The 24854-nt window shown below is 35.5% G+C and overlaps 1 protein-coding gene across 4 annotated transcripts in view; it reads right to left on the reverse strand.

Annotated features, from left to right (window-relative positions):
- Nucleotides 1–24854, reverse strand: part of SYT1 (synaptotagmin 1) — a 522467-nt gene that overhangs the window by 341972 nt on the left and 155641 nt on the right. The window lies entirely within an intron of this gene.

Below are 24854 nucleotides of genomic sequence, written 5' to 3' on the forward strand. Positions count from 1 at the left end.
CTCCTTGCTTCCACCTTGAGAGTCCTCAAGTAAACAGAAGTGGAGAGTGTTCAAAAGAAGCCATAAATGGCAGAAGTTTATATACATGATCTTTACCACAAGGTCATAGAATTAGGACTGCCCATCTTAGAGAAAAGAAAGCTGAAGTAACTCTTAGGATCTATATTTAATTCCATGAAGAGCCATTTAATTCAAGATCCACCAGGCACAATTGCTTATACCTCCATGAAGCCTTCGATAAATTAACACCGGTTTCCTCATGCATTTTCCTTTCTACAGGCTTGCTGAGCATTACATTCTATAAGGACATAATTTAGCTTTCACTTCTATGTGATCTCATTATTTTCCTCAGTTCCATCTATGTTGATTTTGAATTGACATCTGGAGGTGGCCATGGGCTTTGCCCTTGTGTTTCCCTAAAATAAGGTGCTCCCTAAAATGAGTTAGGTGCTCAGTAAACACTTGTCAGTGGATGGAGATGGGCATAATACACTTTGAGGTCAGAACATGAACTGGAATGCTGATTGGCCGCTACCAAAAATGACTTCTTAGACATCAAGCATGGTTGGTGGTCCTGGGACTTCTGTGAAGCCCCAACCTTGTTTTCTTCTCATCAGCCCCTATTTCCCTAGGCATTTTTGGGAAGAGGTGCTAAAGACCTATCATGGGGATGAAAGGTACACCATTCTTTAAATAGAAAGGTCTGGTTGAATAGCCTTAAGGGCATGGGAAGCTATGACCTGAAATAAGCTTGTCATTTGAGTCTGATCCACAGAAGAGCTGAGCAGGTACCACTTTCTCAGCTTTGTCAGTCCAGAGCAGAATATTTCTTATAATTCTGTTTCAAATTAAGATCACTGATTGCAATACCCCTATAAGAAAGCTGGCGTCAGTGATGGCAAAACTAGTGTCTCTGTGGGAGGGATGGGGTAGAAAAGAGGAGGAAGGTCCGAGAGAGAACATAAAAGAACCAGACAATTTTCAGAGAGTTTTGATTTCTATACAAATTCTAGGACTCCAATAATTGGAGACTGTGAATATTTAGATAAAGTAGATACATAATTGCTGGTTTTACAAAAAGCAGAAGCCAACTAAATATCTTTACAAAGGGCTCCAATGTAGCTATAAAAACTGCATATTTCTTACTGGGACAGAGGGTGTTGGTGAAGTGACAAGAAATTAAAGTAAGTTGAGTCACATTTCCCAGTTTTTGAGGTTGGGTGGGGAGAGTGTAGCAGCAATTCCATATACATATTTAAGGCTAAAGGAGAAAATCTGATTTATTTAAACCTTGGTTTGATGCAAATTCAAACCCAGCAAAGTGCCATGGAACAAATAAGTGGGATGTTGGGATATGGTGTGAAATTATTATAGTTTTGTGCTGAGTGCCTCAGCTGAGTGTATTCAGTTCTATGCTGAGAACTCAGCTGCTGTGCTGTGTTCTGAGTTTAGCTCAGCATCATGGGAAGGTACCAAGCTGGAAGTTCAAGGCCAACCATGACAAAACCACAACTAAGGAGTTGTCCCCGGTCTTCTCTATTTAATATCCATGTAGGGAACAATCATGGAGATAAAAAATAAAATAAGCAATTTCTTATGTTAAACTTGTTCTCAAGACATCATCTTTATCTCTTTCTAGTTGGTAAATGTAGAGTGTACAAATAAAAACAATACACATTGGTTCATAGATATCCTGGACCTTGACATTCACATGAAAACTGCCCTCTTCAGATAGTTTTTGTGGGACGTTATATGCCTATTTCTGGAGAAGCAGCATGATTTAAAAAATAATTATAACTGCTATTAATAAGCTGCATTTAGCAGATTGCATATATTTATCACATTTAGATTTACAAGGATGTGGTGATGAAATTGTTAAAACTTTTTTGGAGTTAGTAAGTGGTGGAGCCAGGGTCTAGCTAGATTTAGCCCTGTCTATACCTAAATCCTGTTTTCTCCTAGCAACAAAGTCTCTGTAGTGTTGGAATGGATTTTGACAAGGTAGAAAATCTATTTTCTAGCTATTTCACTAACACTTATTAAATGTGTATCCCCTGAAGCAATTCAAATAAGTAATCTTAATTGCTTCAGCTGTAAAATGGGATAACTCAATACTTACCATAAGGAAGTGATTAGATTAGCCAATTTACTGAGATGTCTTTGGTTACAAAAAGTAATTGAGGGGTACCTAGGTGGCTCAGTCAGTTAAACATCTGCCTTGGGCTCAGGTCATGATTCCAGGGTCCTGGGATTGAGCCCCACTTCCGGTTCCCTGCTCAGCAGGGAGTCTGCTTTCTCCCTCTCCCTCTGCCCCTCCCCTGCCCTCATGCTTGCTGGGTGAGGCTTCCTGCTCATCAGGGAGTCTGCTTCTCCCTCTACCCCCCCACCCCACTCATGCTTTCTCTCGCTCTCTCTCTCTCGAATAAACAAAATCTTAAAAAAAAATCTTTACAAAAAAAAAGTAATTGAATATATCTAATCTTGGAGGAAAAAGAAGCCTTAAAAATAGAAGCTTTTTCAAATAATGTTCAACATGTAACCTTTTTAAAATTAATCAGTACCTCTGGAACTTTTGCCTGAATATTATTATTCCTACATTAAACAAAAGAATCCCAAATTAACCTAACAGTTTCATCTACATATGAGGATTTAATATTATAAGATTACCTCCAGGATACGTTTATAAGAGGCAGAAAACATTTGTCTTATAATTTTTAACTCTAAATATCTACACAATTCACATAAAATTATACTAGGCAGGAAATAATATAAAACTGTGAGGTCATAGAAGCCTGGAGATACATCTTCTCTTAATTAGAGCGTACAAAATTTGAGTGAATGTCCAAGTTAAGAGCTAAAAACCACGGGGATGGCTAAAAGATGATATGTGATGACTTGAGAACCCAAAAGCCAATGATAACGCAAATAACTGTACTCCCAACTCTTTATATGAACAGCATTTGTGGGGCACCTGGGTGGCTCAGTCAGTTAAGTGTCTGCCTTTGGCTCAGGTCATGATTCCAGGGTCCTGGGATCGAGTCCCACATCGGGCTCCCTGCTCGTTGGGGAGCCTGCTTCTCCCCGTCCCCTGCTTGTATGCTCTCTCTCTCTAATAAATAAATAAAATCTTTAAAAAAAAAAAGAACAGCACTTGAATTTTAAAAGCTCTAGAAATTAAAACTACAACAACAATAAACTTTGGGTAAAACATTTTAGAAGTTAGTTCTTAGATGGGTAGGAGCTGTACATGGTAAGAAGTTCAAAGAATAGAATGGGATTTCAATTCTGAAAGAGAATATGAAGTGATTGTTTTAGAATATTAGACTCTAGATTCCCCCATCAGTGGATAAAACCAAACTGATAAATAGAAAAGACCAAAGGGGATGGATCCTAAGAAAGATGTTTCCATAAGAAAGAACCAACCATCTAATTCTGATAAAAGTATTATTTCCTAAAATGACCAAAAATACAATCTTATAAAAATCATAAATTAATGATTTATTCAGAGAATTCAAAAGATGTTTAAAAAATAAATATATGTGAGGAAAAAGTGGAGACTAGCCATCAAATTACAGGGGGAATGTATAGTTAAGTCCTACTACACTTTTCATTAGAGAAAGCAATTAGCATTAGATATTTAGGTGGCAGTTCAATAAAATTTCATTTAAAAAGTGATACTATTTTACCTGGGTTTGAAAAGATTCTTATGTCATCCATGAAATGTTATAATGAATAGAATAACAGCAGAACAAGTGAGGCAAAACATGGGTGAGTTGTTTTCTTAGCTTTTACTCTTTGATCCTTCGTTTGTCTAATGTGAATAGCAACTAGTTTTCTGACAAAAAGAATATGATCAAGATTAATTTCTTAGAACTAATTCCTTAGGCAAATTTCCTTGGAGGACTCCAGGCAGGTATTAAAATTGTCAGTTTTGGACCCTCTGATAGGAAATGCAACTGAAGAAACCCACCTTCAATTTGAAATTCTAAATTCATTTGGCATTACATACAATAGCAAGTGAATTTTACTGTATTTCTCAGTGCGGTCGTTGTGGTATTTGCCATAGAAGCCCCTAGCATTGTAATTTCCTCTTTAGTTATAGTTTAAGATCCTGTCATTTTTGAAAAGAAACTGATTTTATTATAATCATTTTCATATCCTTGATATAGGGAGAATCAGGAAATAATCATATAATAATTCACCTTAACAGACTTTAATATAGTCTATTGTGGTATCTACCACATTTGGATTTCTAATTTTACTAACAATCATGAACTAAAATATCAATATAGTGAAAGCATTTGAATGCTAATTATATTAAGAACAGTAAACTTGGTTGGTAGAGGTCAGTGGGAAGCACATACATTTTACCAGTTGAATGCCAATCACAGTCTTATTGTCAATATACTGGAGGTGGACCCAAGTAAAGCCACAGTTTCATCTCTATAATCAGGCAAAATTCAACAAATATTGAATATCTATAGTACTATTCTAGGAGTTGTGTGGAATAGAAAGAAGTAGAAGAAAGGTCCCTGTCTGTAAAATCCCAATTTATAACTCTATCCAACTCAAACTCTATCACGTTGAAGTTTGTTTTGTTGTAAACTCCACATCAGTGGAAGTTCTCCAGTCTTCAGTTCAGAGTACTTAGTACATTTCCTGGCATATATGGGATTCTAAATAAATGTCTGTTGAACTGAACTCTTGGAGAACCCAAATCAGTCTCCTTTCTCTGCACAGCATCCTCTCACTATTATACTACTTTGCCAATTTGGTGGTATAGTTGAATCGTGGAGCTACAGTTACTTGTAGATAGATTTAATGCCAGCTCTGCTCTTGGTTTTTCTATGCAGGTGAAAAAGTTACTTGATGTCTACCGAGTGTTTAGCTATTATATAGCTATTTTGTGATATAAAAACATGAAAATGTTTTTAATTATCTCCTATGACATTTATTTAGATCTATTTTCATAAGGCCTTACATGAAGCTTACATAATTAAATTAATTTTGTGATCCTCAGTAGAAAGGAAAAGGGGTAAGGAGACACTTTGCCATGTAGGGGCATATACTCTAGACCTTTCCCCTGTCAGAAATGCCTGACTGCAGAATATTATGTCTTATTCTATGCCATTACTTTTTCTCTCTCCCAGGTAGATAACTGCTATCCCTCAAACCTTAGCCTCTTTCCCATTAGGCACCCATTTGCTTTTCTTTTAGCGTCTATGAAAAAAAGGCGGAGTTAATTGTGTGATGTGTTTAGTATGGAAGTTACATGAGAGGGGTCTAACAAGGATTGTTATCTTAACAGGGAGTAAGAGCTGATTGACTTGGTGAATCAGGGATATTCAAGCCAAAAATAAAAAAATTCTCCTGAATTTTCTGTTAAGTTATAACAGATTACTCATGATCCTGAGTTTGTTGCTATATCATAGTTTTCATGCTGCTTTATTAAAAAGAGGCAAAGGCCATGAAAATAAATTAACACGGAAGACCCAATCAACACATCAGGCATAATCTACTAAAATCTTAAATTTTACGTTATTTAAAATTGATCAGAAGTATTTGCAAGAGGTACATAATAAAAAATTACATACTATTTTAAATAAGGAAACTGTTTTTATTGACTTCTTAAAATACACTTTTAATGTGGGAGGAATGAAATAATTGTGGCGTTAGTTAATTTCATCACAAATGATGCTATTTTGATGATTATTTCAATTAATCCCCATTTTATTGAGGAAACTGATTCCAGTAGAGTTTAGGTAAATAAATCCTTAAATTTTAGGTGTTTATTCTGTACTTAACTGTGCATGTTTTATTCTTTCTGGTGTCTGTATGTACACATACAGAATATATACACATGCATGCACACACCATGTAGACTTTCAGATTGAATACATATATTGCATATATTTGATAGGTAGATGGATAGATAAATAGATGGATAGATGGTAGTCATGGAGATAAGTGTGCATTAGAGATAAGAACTGAGGTAACCCTACTGGAGACAATATATACCTGAGGAAACTCAACCTGCGTCCTCTAAATCTAGTCATTATTTAAAGAAAATATAGGTGCTTGTACTTCTAAGACAAAGTAGACCTGACAATATCACATCACCTCACTTAATTTAAACATAAAACTGTTTAAACAACTATTTTTTTTAAAATTCTGTGAAGTCCTCACCAAAGCAATTGATGCAATTCCTTCCTAATATATATTCAGTATATTTTACTGATGGAATGCTTTGGGAAAACTACTTGCCAAACATAGTTCCACATTAAAAAAAAAAAGAAATCTCAAGGAATATTTGCTCTCAATAATTTTTAATCCAGAAGATATGGTGAAGAAGGGACAATTGAATCCACTCTTAACTTATAAACAAGGAAGACTATGATGAGTTCTCCATGTATACAAACTAAAGCCCACAGAGTAGCAAAAGCCCTAATAACATATGCATTTGTAGGATGATCATTCTTTGCATGAGTTTTGATATGAAGACGTGTCTCAGTTGGAGGAACCAGTTATGGAGGAACAAATTTATGGAGGGGAAAAAGCACTAGGCATTTTTGGGTTCATGGCAGTAAGTTAGTATGGCAGGAGAATAAGCCAACCATGGAAGGAGAGAGAAATGAGGCGAGAAAAGTAGATCGGGCCATACTGCAGACAATCTTAGAATGAGATTGCAGAGGGTGACAAGGAGCAAATGCAGGTTTCTCAAGAGATCAGTTGAGTTTCTCAGATCAATATAGCAAAGCAATTTGGTCATACTCTTTTGATTAGTCATATTTTATTTAAATTTGTACTACAAAAATATTTGAATAAAATATAGCAAAATATAGTAAGGTAAACTTCAGAAAGTGTGTTATGAAGTATATAAAGCATAACAATTTTGTTTCTTTCATGAAAGTGTTCTTAACACTGAAATTGATGACACATTGAGGATAAAGACATTGCCTGATTTGAAGTCATAACATTTCCTATAGTTTGTTCTATATGGCATTGATAATCCGTACCCAAGAAGGAAAAAGAAAATGAAGCATAGACAGTGAAGCGAGTCTGATGTAAAAATTAAACACCAGGGCACTTAAGTGTATTAGAATTTATACTGTGCTGTGGTTAGAAATAGTGTAACATTTAGTTAAGGTAACTGCTGTATACATGGTTGAGTAAGAAAGAAGAGCCTTATCTTGATAACTTAGTTGGCTAGTTGGCTATAAAATTTTACTTGCGAAATGTTATCATACAACTTCTTAAAGGAACATTTGTTACAGCCTATAATCAGTTAACTAACTTGCAATTACCATGTAACCTCCTGTGTTCACACTTAAGACATTTATATAAAGGAAATTTCCTTCAAGCTTTGTTACCTAGACAATAGCATTACATGCATAGAAAATATTTTAACTTCACTAATTTCAAAAGTGATGCTAAATTAATCACCAACTCAGAAGTTGCAAATGTTTCTGAATCTGGAGAGTTGGAAGCGGGGAGAGTTTGTGTTGGTTTCATCTTCTATTTTATTTACTTTTTCTGTTGCTCAGTTTTGAGAAACATTCAAAAATATATTTGCTCTAGCCCTACAACCTTCCAAAACCAATGTTAGTCACCTATTTTTTTTTTTTTTTCTTTTCTGGCTTGTACCATGTAGTGTACTAGCAAAGTACGTAGATTAAAAAAAATTTGCACTGTTGATGCTGATGTATGGAGTAATTTCCTCAGGCTCTTTCAATGCAGTCTGCAAATGCATTAACAAAGGCTATAAAACAAAAGCAATCTACACTACCCATAACACACAAGGGCGAAATATTGGAAAGTTGGAAAGCATAATTGATATCTGCATTAGTAGAAATTACCTAGGGATGAGAAAGTATCTTGCTACCATGTAGGACATCAAAAGCCAAATATCTCTGCAATGTACAGCTTCCTGAATAAGAGAATAATATTCCAACCACGGAATATAGGAAGAAGAAATATTTGTGACTATTGTTAACATAAAAGACTCCTTTGAAATAATGCTTTTAGAAAATCTGTAACTTATTATTCCATGCTGAAAGGAAGGAACACCTACATATATTTTCTATTTCTAATTCCCATTCTAACTACTCTGTTGCTCTTGAGAGGTCAGTGGTAGAGTATAGTTTTTCCTTAAGGAAAAGCATAAAATCTTCATTCAATTACACAATTATCATGCTGATATATTTCATTGCTTGTAATACCATGTTAAGAAAAACAGGCACATTTTATTTTATTTTTTTAAAAGATTTTATTTATTTATTTGACAGAGAGAGCCCAAGCCGAGGGAGCAGGAGAGGGAGAAGCAGGCTCCCTGCTGAGCAAGAAGCCCAATGCGAGGCTTGATCCCAGGACCCTGGGATCATGACCCGAGCCGAAGGCAGATGTTCAACATCTGATCCACCCAGGTGCCCCTAAAACAGGCACATTTTAGACCAAAAATAAGACTGTATTACTAACCATTTATCAGTTCTAACTAAATGGCAAACAGTGGTTTATACTTCTTTTTGGGGGGCAGGTCATTGATACAGACTCTTTTTTTTTTTTTTAAATCTGGTTATCATGTGACAGACATGGTTCTAACATGCTGTGGATACAAAAGGTCACAGTATACACATGGATCTTACTCTCATGGTGCTTACAATCTCTGCAATGAACAAGTATGCTCTAATTTTCTCTCTGGAGAAGAAAAAGAATAGCAATTAGCTCTATCCATGCTAGTTTATCTTCATGTTTTTGCATTTGGAAACTCTAAAGCATTAGGCTGGCCAGGAACATGCATCACATTACCACATTTACACTTAAAATTTCAGTGGAAGAATATGAGAAGATAATGTTTAAAAGTGTATTTCTCTATTGAAGTAAAGAGATATCTGATAAGTTTTGAAAAGTAGAACACAAATAACTCCACAGGAAGGAAATTTGAAGTGGCTTGTCAAAAACTGCATTATTTTCCTGAAGTTTTCTAACACATGTTTTTATGGAGATAACTTGAGATGATAAAAGTAATCATATATTTCTACAATATTCCTTGAACAAGCAAATAATATTCTCATCTTATAGATTTGGTGATATTCAGTATGCTTCTTTTGCTCCTTTATCCTAATGAAATCTTTTTCTGTTCATACTATGCCTACAGAAAGAAATGGACAACCTCAAATGCCTGGGATTTTATTAGGAGATCTATCCATCCACAGACAGGCAACTGAACATTAACACTTGGCCAATGGTTGATGCAAATTCATGATTAAACATGCCTTTATTTATTTAAATCAAATTCAAAATAATTCGTGTGATGGTATACCTTTAACTGTTGCAATAGAATTTATCTTAATAAAGCTTATTTCAATGTCTTAAAATAACTCATTTCTGTTGTTTAAAGTTAAAAACATCTACAGCATAGTGTGTTTACTACTTCTGAGCAAAAAGGAATCCATTTTTTCAGACATTTTGGGTGTGATATTATTTAATCATAAATTGGCTTCAAGTGTATGTGGTTGTTACTTGCCCAGATCTTTTGGTTTTCAACTTTCCTTCTACATTCATTCAACAGAGGTTTGATACATACACACACCTTTTTTATTTTTTTGAGCACCTCTGATAAAATAGGCACTGTTCAGAGAGGTGAATATTATAGCACACAAATTCCCTATTCTCATGTAATCGGTGAGAAAGTGAATCAACTTAACTCCAGGTCATAACAATGGTTATAAGGAAAAATATAGGCAGGTAAGGCTTAAAAGAATTAGCAGGAAGCTCGACAGAAGATGCTATTTTAGGTAGGGTGGTCAGGAAAGTCAGCTCTGGAGAGAGATTGATCAGAGACCAGAGTAAAGTGAGAAAAACAGCTGTGTAAGGATCCAGGAAATAACCTTGCAGGAGGAGAGCACAATGCCCTCAGGTGGGGGCAAGCTGCTTATGTTCAAGGTAGAGCAGAATAGTAAGGACATAAGTTGCTTTAATGCAGTAAAGCATTTTCCAAACATTAAGGTTAGATTGCCATGTAAATAATTTTAAAGGGTTTATTAAAAGTTATAAAAGGAACACATCACTATCTAATGCTGTGTGGATTTTCAGAGTTTTAAATACATTTTAACGGCTAAAAACAAACAGGAAAATCAAGTGATTCCAAGTGTTTTATTTTATAAGGCTTGGTTTTTGTTTTTGTTTTTTAATTGAAGAATGGCATTTTCTTATCAGATAAAAGCCCACTACCTGGATGAGAATGGGCAATTTTTTTTCCAGTGAGCAATAGATAAATACATGAAACATCAACAAAATGCAATTACTTCTTTGAGTCTTCAGTTCCTCATTTCTATAACTAGGACACTAGTTCCGTTGATCAGGAAACACTAATAACTCTGTGTACTCAGAATATGTTTATGGAACAGATCTAATTCCTATTCTCAGTGGGTTAATAGCTTCCTTCTTTCTTGAAAGTGTTCAAACAGAAGGATAAGCTGCTCTAGTCAGTCTGTTAGAAGAGAAAATGATTCTAAACACGTTAAAAGTAATAGTTCCTTAAAAATTATAAGAAACTAAAATAAATGATGCATAAAATAAATCAAGCTTTAAGATACAGTTCTTTACTATATTATGCTAAATGCATTTAAATTTCAAGGGTCTTTTCAAATATCTACTTAGGTATTTCATAATTAGACCGAGGAAGAAGATTCATTTTGAAGCAGATGCGCCCTCATTTATAGACAGAAGTGACTTCTCTTTAGCAAAATCAAAATAAAATTTTCAACAATGTATGTATGCATCTGTATTACCAACCTTCTCAAAAAGTTACTTATACAGGTAGTATGTAGTATTAAAAAAAAAAGCTCTATGTTCAGTTTTTTTCTCACTTTTTAAAAAAAAAGATTTTATTCATTTGAAAGAGAGAGAGAGAGAGAGCACAAGCAGAGGGAGAGGCAGGGAGAGAGGGAGAAGCAGACTCCCTGTGGAGCTTGGAGCCTGACATGGGGCTCAATCCCAGGACCCTGGGATCATGACCCGAGCCAAAGGCAGATGTCCAACCATCTGAGCCATCCAGGTGCCCCTTTTTATCTTTTACCACTTAAAAGCTATCTCTCTCTCTCTCTCTCACACACACACACACACACACACACACACACACACACCATATGTATACACTGAAGAATAAAATCCAGCATATGCATGTATGTAATACATATACACATACCTATATAATTAATGCACTTATACATGATACATGTGTGTGTTGTATGTGAATGTGTGTGCATATGTGTGTATATATATTTATGACTAAGAAATCAAATTACAATTTTATTCTATAAAATAATAACCAGAAGTCTGACACAAAGTATAACTCTGATTTTCTCTCTAGATTTGTGAATTCCAAATGACGTTCCCAGAGCAAGCTATTAAACTTAGTTTCTAATGATTTTGAAAATGGCTTTTAGAAACTCTAAGATTCAATACAATTTAAGCATCATTTCCAGGTTTCTCAGTGCTTTTATAAAGTTTAACAAACAAATATCATTATATTTTGACTTCGAGTTTAAGAATTTTTAAAGTCAACTTAGAGAAAGTGGAATCATGCTGATGAGACTCATGATTCCCATTGAAGTAAAAGTAATGATGGCTCAGATCTTTTTTTTTTTTTGGCCTCCAGAGGAAAATTCTTCTGAATTCAGACCTGAGTGTTTAATACATGTATCATGTCAAAATACTTCCAGACAAATCGGAACTGCCTAAATGGTAAAACCATACATAGAACTTTGGATAGAAAATCAACACTCATACTTGGTATTCACAGAAATTAATTAGTGTATACACATGTGGGTTTTAGCTTTTGAATATGAATTCTGCATGCCTAAGGAACTATTTTATAAGCATATTTTAAGTAAGTGTGCTCTGCCTTGCAACTGACTGTCAAAAGGTCAGAATAAATGCAGGATTAAGTACCTACTATCTTGGAGATATTACTAAATAAAATATGTAGCTAACAAGCAGGACTTCAAGAAGGCAATACATCATCACAGGGGAACAAAGCTGGACTAAATTCTCTGTTTGCTTCATTCTCTGATCCAAATCCTTTCCTAAATCACCATAGCATAAAAACTATAGCATGCAACATAACAAAACATCACTGCAGCATCCCCTTTCAGAGACAATAGTTCAAGTCCAACAAGAACAACAGACTGCACCCTAGAAAGTAAATTGCAGAACAGGGATCTTGCCCATTTTAGTTAAATAATGTTTTCTTAGCACCTAGAAAGTATGGTAGATTATACTTCTCAGTAAATATTTGTTGAGTGAGTACATTAATAAATGAGTGAATGAATATTGAAGATAATGTTCAGAAATTTGTTCCTTGTCCGGGACATTACAATGTAGACATGCAGTTACTATTTGATTATTAAATGAATAAATGCCTCTGCAGGTCTAGAACGGTAGAGATGGTACAGGTAGAGCAAAATTCTGGCTTTGGATGATGATACAGCATCTTACCCTGGCTGCTGAGTATGAATGATCTCTACTTGCTGAAATGGCACAGCCCTGGGTTCTGCAATTGATGCTGATGTTTAGGCAGAAGGCATAAGCAGGAGCCTGGGATCTGGGGTAAGGGCTCTCCCATCCATCCTTGCATTTGCCTTGCTATTTGTTGGCTAGTTGCCTCTTTGAAATCTCTTTCCCAGAAAATAAGCCCTTGAATTGTTCTTCAGTGAATGAGTTCTTTCTATCACCAACCCCTATTTCCTAGAATCCTTGTTAGTCACTCAAGCCTGGGTTAGAGACCTATGAATATTAATCTGTTTGTCCTTCATACTTCCTCTCTCCATCTTTGGGAAATCATCAGTTCTTCCCTTATGTGGGGTCAGGCTGCCCTTCTAGGCAGTGTTCTTGGGAACATTTGAAACAATTGTAGGTATAGATTAGGTAATACTATGGTATCAATGAGAAATTTGCTGATATTGATAACAGTACTGTGGACATATAAGAAAATGTGCTTATTCTTAGGAAATACACATAAGTATTTAAGGGTAAAGAGGCCTGATGTCTTCAACCTACATGCAAATGGTTTAAAAAAGAAAAACAACAACTCTGTGTATGCATGTGTATGGAGAGAGAGATTGATAGAGAAAGAGAAAGGGAATGATAAAGCAAATGGCACAACTTAATATAAACTATTGCAGAATCTTGGCAGAGTGGGAGTTTTTCACACTATTGTAACTTTTCTGTAGGACTGAAATAATATAATTAGGTGATAATAAACTATTATGAATAATAAAATATAATCATAAAAGTTTTAGAAGTTACTAACAATAACTACTCAAGGCTGTTTCATTAATATTTGGTCCCAGAGGAAGCGCTCACCGTACTTGGCCCTGTCAACCTCTGTGGGTCTAGACTGCTCCCATGAAGGCTCTTTTTCAAGCTCCTCCATTTGAGGGCTGAGCCAGTCATAAAATCCTGCTTTTTGGCTTTTCCTGCTCAGGTCAGTCATCAGCTGTGGGGCCCCACAGACTCCATATGTTGTAGACAAAGATTCCCAGATGGCCTCCCTAATGTGCCATTCTCCAGTTTTTGTGGGAGAGGGATGCTTTCTTCATCTCTCCTCTATAAAGACTCCAAGCATACTGGGAAGTTTGTTTAAAGAAATTCTTCAGTTTCCAAAAACAAACTGAGGGTTCTAGAAGGGAGGGGGGTAGGGGGATGGGTTAGCCTGGTGATGGGTATTGAGGAGGGCACGTTCTTCATGGAGCACTGGGTGTTATGAACAAACAATGAATCATGGAACACTGCACCAAAAACTAATGATGTAATATATGGTGATTAACATAACAATAAAAAAATAAAAAAAAAAAGAAATTCTTCAGTTTCCAACAACTTGGCTTCTCTTACTTCTACCCTTTTATGTCATCTAGGTAGGAGAGAGGTTGTCAAACCAACTTTAAAAATTGCCTTTAAAAGTTCTATATAGATTCTAGCCTCTGACTTTGGAATGTGCAGGTTTTAATCACCCATCATTTCCTTCTTGGCCTTTGAGGCCCTTGATGAAACTAAGTCAAAACTTGGATTTAAATTCCTGGTTAGAGTGATAATTCATAACTCGTGACCTCCAAGAAAAGAACTAATTAGGGATTTCTCTCTCGGATAAGTTACATTTAAAAATGACATGGCAGCAAGGTTTATCTAAAAGTCATTTCTAGTACTAAGGTTGATGTACGCATAGATTTTCTTATTTTAGAAAGATATGTCCTGGGCTGTTTTGCTGTATATTGTAGCTTCCAATTTTACTCCATGAAGAAGCATCATTTAGCATGGTGGTTCTAAAATGTTGTGGTCTTAGAACTCCTTTATGCTCTTAAAAATTGAGAATTCTAAGATAACTTTTGCCATGTAAGTTCCATATACAAATATATAACCTATTAGAAATTAAAAATAAGAAATGTGAAATGTTACTAATTTATTAAAACAACAATGAACAATAAATCTATAACATGTTAATGTGATTAACATTTTTAAAAACTATATCCCAAAACAAAATAGTAGGAAGAGGGTCACTGTCTTACACATTTGCAGATCTTTAGAAACATCTGATTTCATACAAGACAGCTGGACTCTCATGGCTCCTTCTTTAGTCAATTTGTTGTGTTATAATATATCTTGTAACCTCTGGAAAACTCCCTTGCGAAACTGTTAGATAATGAGATTTAAGAAGATATTAGGAAAATAGTTTTGCTCTCATAGACTTCCTGAAATGGTCTTTGGGCCCACAGAGTCCTCAGACTACACTTCGAGAACCACTAATCTATAAGATCAAGTATTTGTTTAGGACTGACAATCCTGAGTTTGAATCCCAGGTTTGCCTCTAAATGGTTTTAAGGCCTCAGCTGAATTTACCCTGTAAGAGACTCAGTATATCATTAAAAAAATTTGAGATAATGCCCTTCCACCAATAATTCAAATGAAATAACACATAAAGCTTCTCCCAATAATTTTGCACAAATCACTCATACTTGGTAAATTTCCTCTCTCTTTTCCTTCTGCAAAATCACTGGCATTCATAATTAATTGATTTTTTTTAAAGATGGACTTATTATTTGAGAGACAGAGGGAGAGGGAGAGAATCTCCAGCAGACTCCCTGCTGAGTGTAGAGCTCACCGAGGGGCTTGAGGTGGGGCTTCCCATGGGGCTCGATATGGGGTTTGACTCAGGCTCCATTTCATGACCCAAGATCATGATCTGAGCTGAAATCAAGACACAGAAGCTTAATGACTGAGCCACTTAGGCACCCCCGTAACTGCATTGTTAATGTCTGTGTGGATTGGTTTGTGAACTTGGTAAGATTATATTGTACCTCCCTTGTTTTCCATGTCCTCAGTGGGGGAGAAAAAAACAAAACAAAACAGAAATAGGAATAGATACCTTACTGGACAGCAACAGTGACAGAAGAAAATGATTTGAAGATGTTTTGAAAAAGTAAAAGAGACATTAAAATGTAAGAAAGTAAAAGGGACATTAAAATGTAAGACATTAAAATGTTAGAACTTATTTTGGCAGCAGAATAAAAACGAATAACTGTGCTACTTAGACAAAATTTAACTCTTTGAAAGATAAAATAAAAACATGAGTTATGTTAAATTATTTCTTTAAAACACCTAGGTGTGGGCACTATAAATTTTCTCAGTCCCTGATTCTTGTAGTCAAGTTACACAGCACACTGAAAGGTCAAATGCTTTTCTAGGGAGCAGATGATGGCACTCTGTACTTCCATCACTAGCTGATTTTCTGATTTGGAGAAAATCAAACTCTTGGAACAGCAGTTTTCATCTTTAAAATGATTTTTAAGAGGGCTAGGTACTCATCCTTTCAGTTTGCAAATCTCTAAAATAATCATTGGAAGTTTTCCAGAAAGGAGGTATTTGCAAGATTAGGCTCTTCTCATCACTACATATATAGGCACAATGTTAATTGAGGGCCACCACATGGAGGGCAAGTGGGAAGGTTCGGGATCATGACCCTTCTTCATACAAAGGAAAATCAACCAGTGTTAGAGAAACTTAAATAGGAAGAAGAAGTTCTTATTTTACACCTCATGATAGAATCTCCACACTTTAGCTCTATTTTTTTCCTCAGTAGTCCAAAACCAATTTTATAATTCAGTTGTCTCCCAGCTAAATGTGCAGCCTGCGGCAGAGATGAGTTCGTGAAGCTTAACCATACAGAACAGTCTATCTAAAGAATGCATATATTTGCAGGAAGGTTTTTATAGTTGAAAGAAGCTTTGCTTCCGTTTGTTTTCCTCTCTGATGTAGGCTTATGAAAACTATTAACAAAAAAGACATATGTCAAGATTAGAACACAGAGAAATTAAATTGGACCAGAAAAGCTATGGTTTACATGTGCAGTCCAGTGTGCACCGATGTTGACTAACACGATGTCAGAATTTCTAATCTTATTAAAGTATTATTGAAAAGCTGCACCAATTCTTCATGAAGCTATTTAGAGTTGTCTTCGCAATGCATTTTTCCTTCGCCACCCATTAGGTAGCCTTGCTTAGCACTGGCCTGAGAATTAAACGCCGCAAGTTTTTTCAAAGGATTCAGATAGTAAACAATATTTAAACATTAGAATGATGCATTTTCTTCAAGGTATTTCCTTTTCAAAGCACAGAAAACCCAGATCTATTGCTATGGACAGGTAACAGCAGGCAAGATCAGCAATATAAATTCATGGATGTGCCCATCTATTTTTCTAGAGGAATGACAGAATTAGGAAAGGAATGACTGGCACATACACTATAATGTGGAGAAAAAAGAAATCACACTTCTCTAAGTTCCAGCATATAGAGTTGTTTTCCATTATTTATATTCGGTTCCTGCTAAGACTTTGTGTTCTGAAAAAAAAAGGGGGAGGTAGACTTCCTATTCGCAGTACATAATATCTTTTTCTTTTTCAAGAGAGGAGGCAAATCAGCCCACACTTTTATTATCCTGACAGGGAAATGTCCCGAGTTTCCTGTTAATTGAAATGGACAACTTCTAGGCTGAAAAATCTGTCAGGTGGTCTCGTTGTAGCAACATAATGCTAATCACAGGCCTAGATGACATGAGTCACATTTGCAACATGCTGCTGGTTAAATTGATTTAAGGAGATCGAAATTACACTTTGGGAAATAAACTGATGATCACAGAAACATACAGTAAAAACCCGCTAATTCATACTGATGAAAAACATCCTTACTATTTTACTTCATTTGCATATGAGGTCACAAATGCTGTTAAAAACAAGGTCGGGAAAAAAGATAGTAGGCCTTCCAAATAATTTATTTTAGATTTGAAGTGTCAGATTCTATATCAACTTGGAATGTAGTATTCATTCTCTTGCCATATAAATTGACACTGCTTTTGTTTCTCCAAATGAGGTTTTGTATCAGCTCTCTGGGTGAGTATCCTATGTGCAGTGTATTACACAAAAACAATTTGTAGAGGTGTTGAAGGAAAAAAAATTAATGTATCTTTGCATCACAGGAAACACCTACTTGCTAAATGGGTTATGAAAATGAAAGCATTTTAATACATATAAGAATTGATTAGTATTTTGTTTGACTTTACTTGCAAATTTTGCTTCTGGTTTCTCTAGCCAACAATTTTCTCTTTCTCTGGCATGAATGGATTTTAGTAGGAAAAACTAAAGGTTCTTCCTACTGTAGGTTGTTTCCTCACTTCTAAAAAAAAAAAATTAAAAACGAAACAAAAAACCCAAATGGCATTTTACCTAACAAAGTTAAAAGCAACTAACACAGTAACAACAGGACAGATGAATCATTAAAAAAAGTCTCTCATGTTGGCTACTCTTGATCATTACATCTATACAGGTACCAACTGTGTTAGGTAGAGTCCTGAGTCAGAATGTTTGCATTTAGTATAATTATGATACTAATCAGCATCATATACATTGATTTATGTAGCCATATCCTCTCTGAGTGTTGCAGTATAATTCTGGGACTGCTGGTGCTAATTCAAACTGGTTATCTTTTGGTTCACTTAACTGGGCTTCAAATTTGTGCAGTAGTTTTAAACACTCACTCCCAAATTAAATTATTTTAAATATTTTATTTATTTGAGAGAGAGAGAGAGAGCACGAACAGGGGGAAGGGGTAGAGGGGAAGTAGACTCCCTGCTGAGCAGGGATAAATTATTTTAAGAAGGATATTAACAGAATGCATGTTAATGACATATCATGTCCGTGATTATAACTATGGAATCATACTGTGCTGTCTTTATTCTGACTGCATTTCTCTCCCTATTAGACTGTTAGACCATAGTTAGCGATCTGTACATCCAGATGTGGTTTGATATAGGACAGGGGCTCAAAAACCGCTTGCTGAATGAATAAAGGAGTGAACAAGATAGAAAGGAATAGAAATTTGAAGTATAACAACTCAGCTGAACTGCTACATGATCTACTTTCAATAAAAATTTGCAAGTAGCTACCGTTTACAAAGTGCTTATTATATGCTGAGAAGAACATAAAGTACCTTACCTTTGTTGTTTCAAAATAATTCTATGAGGAAGTATTATTCTCCCATCTTAAGGGAGCACCATAGGGGCACCTGGATGGCTCAGTCAGTTAAGCACCTGACTCTTGATTTCTGCTCAGGTCATGACCTTAGGGTCATGAGCTCGAGCCCCACATTGGGCTCCATGCTGAATGTGGAGCTTGCTTAAGATTCTCTCTCCCTCTCCCCCTCGTGTGAATGCATGTGCACTCTCTCAAAAATAAATAAATAAATAAAAGGACAATAAAACTGAGTCTCAGAGACTAAGGGATCCTCACAGGGTCATACTCCTACTAATTCATGGAACTGGGATTAACATGTATCATTCTCAAATTATTCTCAAGAAATATTTTAACTATTAAAGGACTTAGTCTGGGTCTTGTTTATTGAAGCTAAATAATGATAGCTATAAGGAACAACTTCTTCCAGGAAAATCCTTCTGCTTCAGCTTTAGACTCTCCCCCACCTTCAAATTGCAGATGTTTTCTTCTAGGTCTTTATATGACTTACCCTAGCCAACCAAATGACACCCGTTTCTAGCACTTTTTTCCTCTCTAGCACTCAGTTTTCACCCCAAATCTGTATCACTTAAAAAAAAAAGAATGGCTATAAAGAAACTTTGAAAACCATATCTTTTGCTTTAAACCTAGAGATCCTCCTACTAATAGAATAAACCTGGTCTCCTCCTTTTCCTTCATTATCCATAGCCACCCATGCTACACTACCCTTCTAATAAACACTAGCAATTTTCTTTCATATAGATTCCTTTTTAACTCTCCCCGCTGACCTATTCCCCTTCTACCTGAACCATTGCCATGGCTTCCTTACTAGACTCCCCACCACGAGTTTCCAATTTCAAATGCTTCTCCTTCTAGCCATTTATTACCTTGTTGACAGAGTTATTTTATCAAAGTACAGTCTAGTCATGTCAATTTTCTGGTTAAAATCTTCAACAGCTGCTTCCTAAAATTCCTTAGCAGAGCATGCAGGGCCTTTATCAACCTAATCTCTGTTTATATTTTTGACCTCTTCTTCCAACATTGGCTCCCAACTCAATATGTTCTGACTGTGCTGAAGTCTCCTACCCCCCTAGTGTGTCATGATCTTTTATATTTCCCAATGTTGTGTCACACACATTGCTCACACCCCTCCCTATTTATCAGTTCTGTGGTTAAAAAAAAAAAAACTTTGCAAAACCATTACACCGTTATCTTTCCAGTGAAACTTACCATTTTTTCAAACTACCCTACTTGATGTTTTCTGGTTTATGTACATGCCTCAGTTAGAGAGACTACCATTCCATTGTGGTTATTTGCTTATGTGCCTGATTATTAAATTGTGGGATTTTTGAAGATAGGGCTATGCTTGCTTATTTCTGTATTCTTAACATTTAGCACAGTGCCTGGCACAAAACAAGTATGGAATGTGCATACTATTATTTCTAATATTCTCTTCTCCTGATCCGAAATCATCCTTTCCTTAAACGTGAATATGTGCACCTGAAAAGCAGAACAGTTTCCTGGTATCAGTTAGCTGTCCTCAGGTTGTCTTCTTTAACACCACGTTTCCTTCATTATCCAGTGATAAACAGTGTTATGAAATATTATAGAATCATTATACTTTCTCCCTATTTTCATGAGGGATTTTAAATAAGTCAACAAATCCTCACAGCTGATATCTTTAAAAGTGGGTGATGGAAGTAAGAGAAGTGATAGGAACACAATAAGCCCTTTGTCCATATCTGGAGGTAGATGATTGAAGGGACTGGTGTTTTGTCTCTTGTAAGGTCCAAAGTGATTGATTTTAGCTAGTGTGTGGTGAAATCTGGGTCTATGGTGGCCTCTATCCATCAGACTGCCCTATCCTTCTAATCAAAGTGAATAATCTTCTCAAAGAATGCCTTGTTGGGAATCATTTATTACGTTGTTACAAAGTGAATAGGAGACCAAATGCAGATATTTAAATCCTAAGCATAGATGGGAACTTAGCAGTCCCTGCCTCCATGACACCATTAGAAACAACTCTTACTCAGTTTAAAATCCATTTCAAATTAAGTTGCAGAAAGCACTGCTACCCATTTAATGCTCATGGATTTTATAATTGAGTTTTTCCCCTTTAAATTTATAAATATACCATGGGATAATATTTCTGACACCGGTGCATTTGGTAAATAATTTAATTGATCTCAGTTCTGAAAAACTGACCTCCATGTAGTTTAAGTCACTCTCTTTTGCCAAGTTATAAATAAAAATGCCACAATGGTTTTCAGTTGAAATATAATTGCAACCAGTATGATAGCAGTAGAACTGAGGACAGCTGTTTAAACAGGAACAATTTGACTCCAAAGGAAAACATAATGCTTATGGAAACACACTCCAGGCAGCTTTAATTCTAGAAACAAGTACAAGATTAGAGCATTGAAGAGGCCATGAACCTATCCTTTTTAGCTTTTATCTGGACATAACGTATGAGAGATTCCCTATGATGCCCTAACTCACAGAGATGTGATAGGGAAAGGATATAATATTTTTGATGTAGTTAGAGGGAACAACTTCTGTCTTTAACTTTGGGTTTTTTTTTCCATTTCATACTCTATTTAGAATGGTAACACACAAATAACAGATCTCAGCTATATGAGTTGGATGTGCTTTGGTGAAGGAGGAGCTATCATCTGACCCAATTAATCTTGATTTGGGATAACTGCTTGATAAATGATTTCCTGGGAAGGGAGGCACCATGGCTCATTGCACTTTGTTTTCATCTTAGATCTTCTGTGTACTCACTGGGTGACCTTGGCAAAGTCATTTAACTTCTCCTTACCTCTTTTCATTTGTAAAATATAGCTAATCCTGGTCTACCTCACTTTGGCAAAAACAAACACTAGCATTATATATTCAATAAGTATGAACATGAAAGATTATCAATGTGAAGGATAAATGTGGTGGATTAAGAATATTACTGTGTCACTAACCTAAGCCTCTGAACAATCTGTCTTCATGTAGAACTGAGTGTTTCTGACAACTATGTACTTTGAATTTATTTAAATAGATGCTATGGTTCTTATTTTGGTCCATTAGATACAGATCTGCTGGCTGCATAGAACTAGAATAATATAAATGTAATCTTTATTGTCTAAGACTCTATAATACATACAGTTTTATTATTTTGACTATTTAGACTGTGACTCTTCTATTCCAAACCATTAGCAAGGTAGTAAGTGATACAGGTAGAAACAATATTAATCAGAGAAATTCCCAAAGAGACAAAGGTGATGTTAATTGATGAACATAGTTAAACCAAAAAGAGGAAAAGCAAATATATTAAAAGTGAGTGACTTTCTGTTATTCAGAATGAAGGGACCATGTTACAAACATTTAAAATGGAGTCCGGTCTATGAAGAATAAGAGTACAACTTTAGCTTTAACCTTTTTAACTTAAATTTAATATGAGGATTTTGGAATATGTTTTCAAAGAGAAAAAATATTTGCACCAAATATTTTTGATATAGAATGGTTAAAGGGAAGAAGAATTCTAAACACTATTACAAATGGTATCAAGTATTTGAAAAGAGTTATGATCATATTTGAATATAGATTTTAGGTTAGACTTAAGGAAAAATAAATTGTCTCTTATGAGAGTTGTTTTTAATGAAAGTATTTGAATTGCTTTTTCACTAGAAATTATCAAAAAATACCCTAGATTTTTTAAACAAAATTCATATGATAGAATCTTATATTCATAGAAAGAAAAAAAAGATGGACTACTTAATCTCCTAAATGTTTTGCCAGTCCTTATGTTTTATAACTACCTAGACAAAAGTGCTTTTTCACATACTAAATCAAAAATTAATCTGAGGTTTTAGTTTGTTTTCTAGAATTGGATTTGATTGGATGCCTTATTCTAAGACTCCCTGGAAATGAGCTAGGTGTTGTACGGGGGAGAAAAAAACCAAAATACAGAAGGAATAGAATGGAACGTGCCCAAGTTGATTGCAGATAAGTAGGGGAGATGCATTAGTGAGATACAAACAGGTGACACAACAACATCTAATTGCAAGAAAGTTGGCTAAAACTGAGGGTGCATATTGTGGTTATAGCTCACAGACTGTTAATTCATATCTGCATTCCTGGTGCTTATTAATGGTTTCAGCACATAACAAATATTAAATAAATATACAATGAACCAGTGGAATGAACTGAAATCACAAACACTCTCTTAGAGTATTTTGAACTCTTCATTCTGTTCTTCAACAAATATTTATTAAGCATCTACTATGTGTAGTCAATATAGTGAAAAAAAAAGACACACACGTAGTTTCTATCAGTCTAATTATGGAGACATTAAGCAAATAAACTTATGAAAGAGTATATAATAACATTCTGGAAAACACTCTATGAGACAGAAATAGTGTTAAATAAAAACTGCCCTTGACTGGGAATAAAGGCTGGATTCTCTAAGTAGGTGACTCCTGAGCTGCCATGTGAAAGATGAGTATTCAGTTATGTTGACATGGAAGGAAGCAGAGACTACTATTTTCAGGTAGAGGAGATCGCATGGAAGAAGGGGCCCTATGACATGGAGGTGTGTGGCATATTTACACTTGATCTTAGCCAAAAGGCCGAAAAGCGATATGTGTAGCATATTTAATAAAGCAAAGAAAGAGGAGATATGCAGTTGAAGGAGGGTTGGGCACATCCTATAGAGCATGGTGGGCCTCATTAAAAAAATGACTTCATCATAAAGAATGATGAGAAACCACAGGAGGAAAATTACAGTCTGGCTACAGGGCAGGGATAGTCTGGGAAGAGGTATGGGAAGCAGCTACAAAGTGCATTATGCTTTTCTCAGAAGGATTGAACACTTGCCTACAGAAAACTGTCAGGTTTTGCCTACATTATAAAGAATCAGGAGGTAGTATAATAATTTTTTTTCTCAGTTCTTTCTGAAAGCAAGAGCTATATAATGGTGACTTAACCCCATAGATCTCAGAAGTGTTAAAAAAACAAATAAGAGAATTGGGAAAGCCCATGTGCTTTCCTTACATATTGAAAGTTCTGCATACACTTATAATTTTATGAGCAAAGAAATGTGGTTTGCCATTTGTACATCAGAGTAGCAACTGGTCAGTTAGGCTTGAGTGGGAGCTGACTTGAGCTAGATGTGGCCAGAAAGTAAGACACCATCCAGTTGATTATAACCAATCTTCTCCTAAAACTTAAATCACTATCTAGTCCATAGCCATCTTTTTAACATATAATGTTGCTGTAAAGCTTTACAGCACAGTTTATCTATGTGTGGTCTGCCTACTCTTGAACCAGAATCAAATGGACTGATTTTTAAAAATGAAGAATCTGGACCTCTTAGTTCTAGACCCTCAGTGTTCTCAGGTACGCTCAAGAATCTGCAGATGTAAAACGTGCATAGAGAATTCTCAGGAAAACCTATGTTTAAGTCTCAGGCAATGATTCCCCAGCATTATTATACAGAAGAGTCACTAGAGAGCTTATAAAATGGAAATTTCCAGGATCCACACCCAGGAAGTTTAATTGAAGAGATTTGGGGTGACTAGGCATAGATTTTTTTTTTTTAAATGAAGCTTAGGTGAATTTTGAGTGCAAAGTTAAGAGCTGCTGGTCTAAAAAATTTTCTGTTTATTTGAACTATTTCTAGTACGATCTCTCAGAAAGCATATATACCCCTGTATGATATGTTCCTCAAGGTCAGGGGCACTGTCCTTTGCAGCTTTCTCTCCTCAGTGCTAGGATAGGGTTAATTCTTACCATTCTTTGGATCTCAGATAAAATGTCATTTCCTCTTGACTAAATGGAATGCTCCTCTATAGATTCACAAGCCTCCATGTAATTTCCCAAAGCACTCATCACACTTCTTTGTAATAAAACTGATTATTTTTCCTCTAAGCTTTCTCTAAACTCTGGAAGACATTGTCTATTTTATGCTCAGTAGAATTGCTGATATCTAGCAGAGTACCTGGCACTTAAGAGGCACTTAATAAATACTTATTGAATGAAAAACTGTGCAGGAAATATTAAATGTTTTGATTACTTGAAGACTGTGATCGCTTTTAACCTCTAGTGAAAATATATTATTTCATTTAAGGTTTTATATTAGATCCTAAAACAACTTTTGGGGCTACTATTAAGAAATAGACATCAAATTCTGGTAGAACTTCTCAACAGTGTTTGGCATAATGACCCAAATCTGGCCACCTCTCACCATCTTTGCAGCCCCAATCCTAGTCCAAAATGCCTCCATCTTTCCCTTAAAGGGACATTGAAT

The sequence above is a fragment of the Zalophus californianus genome, chromosome 9 (genome assembly GCF_009762305.2).
Source record: "Zalophus californianus isolate mZalCal1 chromosome 9, mZalCal1.pri.v2, whole genome shotgun sequence".
Taxonomy (NCBI): domain Eukaryota; kingdom Metazoa; phylum Chordata; class Mammalia; order Carnivora; family Otariidae; genus Zalophus; species Zalophus californianus.